Below are 5258 nucleotides of genomic sequence, written 5' to 3'. Positions count from 1 at the left end.
TACTTTATCAGACTAGCAAAGAGAGTATCTAGAGCCAATCTGCTGGTAACAGTCATACATAAAATTACGTAACGTAATCAAAGAATCACTTCCCATCACCTTTGCTATATTATATGGGATAGAATCAAAGACAGGGAATTACACAAAGACATGAACTCCAGGTGGTAGGGATCATGGAAGTCTCCCAGAGTTTAGTTATAGACTCGTAATGTAACTAAAATGTTTTCTTGAATTACCAAGTTTTCTTAATGTGTAAAACTTTTACATAGTATTTTTAGAAGTGATGCATATTATTCAATATGGAGTCACAATCAATTTTATGAAATCATACAATGAAATAATTTCAATCAATCCTGCCTAATTTTATTTCATCTTAAGAAATATTTAAAATTTTAAAAAAAAAAAATTATATGCTAGCTGCCAGACTAATTATTCTTAATTGATCATAACAAGATTAATGGCTAATGGAGTTAATTATAATTTCACACGTGACTCTCATTTAGTTATTTCTGAAAGCTGAACTCAAGCAATATGAGTGTGTGTTTGTGTGTATATATATATATCCTTTTATCATACTATCTTATAAATAACTAATATTTTAAGCTATAAATCACACTATATCATTTACAAATTAAGTAACAAGAAATAGCATTTCGATTTATTAATTTTTTATAACTTGTTAAAGCATTGATTAATTATGTTAGGTCTATATCTTTAAATCTGACTCCTTTATTTATTTTTTTTATGGGTTCGAGAACATTTTTATTTGTAGAGCCTGTAAGAGTTGGTAAGCAATGCTTGCTGAGTTGGTATAGTCAGAAGGTCATCTCACCCTTTCAGGCATTCAACCAACAGAATCCCTACAAACGAGACTGGAGAGCAAGCTGGGATGTGTCCTCTCCGTGCTGAGTAAAGAGGCCTTCTCCCACTCCTCTCTGTCATTCACCTACTCCCCACATGCTTTTACCAACAAGATTGTTTCACAGTCAAATGCAACTCAAACCTATAACCCAACAACGAATCATCTTCAATTTTACTGATCCCCTCCCCAACTCCAGAACAGGAAGCAAAAGCAAGATGGGAGACTAACTCTTACGTTTGAGAATTTGGCCACACACGAACTGAGCAATAGATGGTAAGGCTGGTGCCTGAGGGTGCTGAGGAGCAGACACCAAACAAGCCTGACTAGAATCCCTCAAGCCAGCCCCAGCCCCTTGAATGGGAGGTGTTCCTTTAACACCCCTACTTCCATGGGGTTAGATGAAGGGGCAACTTGGTGATGATCTATCATTCCCTGTCTGGCAAATTAAAACATAATAAACCATTCAAAATTCACCAGGCTCCCTCTTGAGAAATATATTCTATACAGTCCCTGCTGTGCTGAAACCCACTCCCTTCTCCTAATGCCCAGAGCTTCCAGCTCCTCTTCCCATCCATACTGATTTGAAACTCGACTAATAAAATGACTATTCTTTAAAAATTAAAACACAAGTTATCAAAGAGTGTAAATCTAGACTGCTTTTAGTTCTCTATCTTAATGTGTTCCATAAATTTTTCTCTCTGGTGGTTATGCTATTCTTTGAAATTCATAATATACATATTAAAATTTAAAAATTAGTCAGACTTTTTATGATGGATAGCAAATCTGATTGGGGCTGATAGGACTAACAAAGATGACTACTTTGCCAATTAGAAATTTCTACCACCTGAATGAAGACAATTTTCAGCCCCAAGACTTACATGAAAATATATTTATTTTGGTTATTATTTTTAAAATATTTTTATTCTTTTTTAAAATATACTTAAATGATGTGATTGTAATAAGATAAAAACCCTTCATACACATTGTCTCATCAAAGGTATAGGAAATATACAATATTTCAATTTTCCCAGTCTTCATTGCCTATACTGAATTAATCAAGTTACCTCAAAGGAAAAGAGTAATAAGTATAGTTAATGATCATTTGATAAGTCTTGGTAAAGCCTTTTTCAATATACTTCCCAGAAATTTGAGAAACAGAATGCCTCTGGTGACTGGGCAACAAACCATTTTGCAAATTGTGTGGTTTCCAATTCATTTCTTTCATCAATTTGAACAAGGGCCTAATTAAATTGTCAGATAATAGATGAGTTAAAATAATTATTTATTATTATTTTTTGGCACCTAATTCAGAAGGAGCACAAAGGATTAAATGGATCATATAACTTCTTTCTTTTTACTACTTATTTATGTGAACAATATTTCTCAGTACTTTTTTTATCTCTAAAAATGAAAAAGAGCAATAGAATTAATATAAAACTCTGTCTCATTGCAACAATATGTAATAATTATTCATAGGTATATGAACAAATTGGGAGAAAAGACAACAGTCATTTCATTAGGAATTGGATTTCCCATAAAAATTTTACATTTTATATTTACTAATCACTTATCAAAATTAATTATCTTCATTCTATTTTCATTATGTACTAATGATTATAATACTTCAAACCTATTCCTAATTTTTTTTAACCCTCAGAACCTTATGGTTATTGTCAAGGAGACAATTAAAAAATTCGATTTTCTAAACATTTATTTTTACAGAGAAGTAGGACAGAGTAAACAATGAAGACATCGGTGCTTTAAAATATATTGCATTAGGGCTTTTTCACAAGTTTGCCACCAGCACACAGATGTCATGAAAGCAGGGCTCTCTCTTAAGCCAAAATGGGAAAGGAAAAGACTCCTATCAACACTGTGGTCATTGACATGTAGATTCGGGCAAGTCCACGCTACACCCGGCTACCGGCTACCTGACCTACAAATGTGGCGGCATCAACAAAAGAACCATCAGGAAATGTGAAAAGGAGGCTGCTGAAACGGGAAAGGAGTCCTTCAGGTATGCCTGGCTCTTGGATAAACTGAAAGTTGAACGTGAGGTGAACATGGTATCCCCACTGGTATCTCCCTGTGGGAATTTGAGACCATCAGTATTATGTGACCATCACCAATGCCCCAAGACACAGACTTTATTAAAAACCCGGTTGCAGGCACATGTTGGGCTGGCTGTCCTGCTGCTGCTGGTGGTGAATTTGAAGCTGGTGTCTCCAAAAACGGGCAGCCCATGGGTATGCCCTTCTGAGTGTGAAATAACTAATTATTGGTGTTAACAAAATGGATTCTACTGAGCCACCCTATAACCAGAAGAGACATGAGGAAATTAAGGAAGTCAGCACCTACATTAAGAAAGTTGGCTATAAAGCCAACACAGTAGCATTTGTGCCAATTTCTGGTTGGAATGGTGACAACATGCTAGAGCCAAGTGCTGACATGCCATGGTTCAAGGGCTGGAAATTCACCTGTGGGGATGGCAGTGTCAGTGGAACCACACTGCTTGAAGCTCTGGACTGCATCCTGCCACCAGTTCATCCAAATGACAAGGCCTTGAATCTGCCCCTCCAGGATGCCTATAGAGCTGGTGGTGTTGGTACTGTCCTGCAGCCGGGCACGATGGTCATCTTTGCTCCAGTCAGCCTTACAACTGAAGTAAAGTCTGTTGAAAGGCACCATGAAGCTTTGAGTGAAGCTCTTCCTGGGGACAAAGTGGGCTTGAAGTATCAAGAGCATGTTTGTAAAAGAGGTTCATCAGGGCAAGGTGGCTGGGGATGGCAAAAATGGCCCAGAGTGGAAGCAGCGGGCTGCACTGCTCAGGTCGTTGTCCTCAGCCTTCCAGGTGCGCTCAGGGCTGGCGGTGCCCCTGTGCTGGATCGCCACACAGCTCACATTGCTTGCAGGCTTGCTGAGCTGTAGGAGAAGATTGCTGTTCTGGTAAGAAGCTTGAAGGTGGCCCCCAAGTCGTGAAATCTGGTGATGCTGCCAGTTGACATGGCTCTGTGCCAGCCCACGTGTGTTGAGAGCTTCTCTGACTCTCCTCCTCTGCGGTCGCCCCTCGGACTGAAGTGTGGTTTGCTGGCCTGGCTGGGGAGCGGCCGCGGTAGGCCTAATGCCGCTGCCCCCATAATAGGGTGGCTGGTCGGACTCACCGCCACCCCTGAAGGGAGCTCGGCATGGGCGCAGAGTGCCCTCGGGTCTCCCCTTCTCGGCAGCCATGCTTCTGTGGCCGCCCCTCCTCCCAGATAGCGCCACACGATGCCTGTGGGGCGGCACCCTTCTTCTTCCTTCTCCCTGCACAGGCGCAGGGCGGAAAAATCCAGTCTGCCCTTTTCCCTCCCCCCCCCCCCCACAGCAGCAACAGCCAGGTGTGGGCGGGAAACTCCAGTCTGCCCTCCACCCCAGCAACAGCAGCCACCAATCCCTAAACCCTGCCCCTTCCCCCAGCAACAGCGACAGCCAATCCCTAATCACCACCCCTCCCCCGTCCAGTACCGCCCACTGACCTTTCGCCAGCAACCAATCAGAACAGGGCGTGGCTTCGACCAATCAGCCTTCCCCAGCCCCTATAAAACTGTTGCCTCTCCCTCAATAAAGTTGGACTTGCGTGTTTACCTTGTCTCCGCGGTAGTTCTTCTGCCGTGTGCCCTCCAGTCCTGAGAGCCCCCGACAAGGGCCTGGCCTCCCTTGTCCCCAGTTCATCGCCTGCTTCTCCGGGCGACCCCTTCGTCGCCGGCTTCGCCGGGCGACCCCGTCAGCCGAACCGCGCAACCCCTTGTGAAACCGATCCCTTGTCTGCTGCCGGACCGACCCCTCGTCCCAAGCGGGACCGACCCCTCGTCCCAAGCGGGACCGACCCCTCATCCCAAGCGGGACCGACCCCTCGTCCACAGCCAGACCCCACCTCTACCGACCGAGCAAGCCGCCACACTCCTCTGGGTTGTTTTCCTGGTCCTGACACGAGACAGACAGTGGCTGTGCGAGTCATCAAGGCAGTGGGCGAGAGGCTGCTGGAGCTGGCAAGGTCACCAAGTCTGCCCAGAAAGCTCAGAAGGCAAATGACGGTTATCCACAAGCCCTGCCACCCCAGTCTGAATCAGTGCTGAAAGAACGGTCCCTGAACTGTTTGTCTCAATTGGCCACGCGAGTTTAATAGTATAAGACTGGCTAATGATAACAACGCATCGTAAAACCTTCAGAAGGAAAAAACACGATTTGTGGATCATTTGTTTTTGTGTGGCAATTTTAAATTATTAGTTTTTAAAGTCAGTACTTTTTAAAAATGGAATCAACTTGATCAAAAATCTATGCAGAATTTTGAAACTCATTAAAGCAAAACTTAATGAGTAACCTGTGTCTTCTTTTGAAAGGTTAGTCTTGAATTGCT

At 42.9% G+C, this 5258-nt stretch overlaps 1 pseudogene; it reads left to right on the top strand.

Annotated features, from left to right (window-relative positions):
- The first annotated feature begins 2707 nt into the window (after nt 1–2707).
- LOC101444433 (elongation factor 1-alpha 1-like) lies at nt 2708–5024 on the top strand (annotated as a pseudogene).
- Nucleotides 5025–5258: the final 234 nt, after the last annotated feature.

The sequence above is a fragment of the Dasypus novemcinctus genome, chromosome 4 (genome assembly GCF_030445035.2).
Source record: "Dasypus novemcinctus isolate mDasNov1 chromosome 4, mDasNov1.1.hap2, whole genome shotgun sequence".
Taxonomy (NCBI): domain Eukaryota; kingdom Metazoa; phylum Chordata; class Mammalia; order Cingulata; family Dasypodidae; genus Dasypus; species Dasypus novemcinctus.
This window is presented reverse-complemented; position numbering and strand designations above follow the sequence as displayed.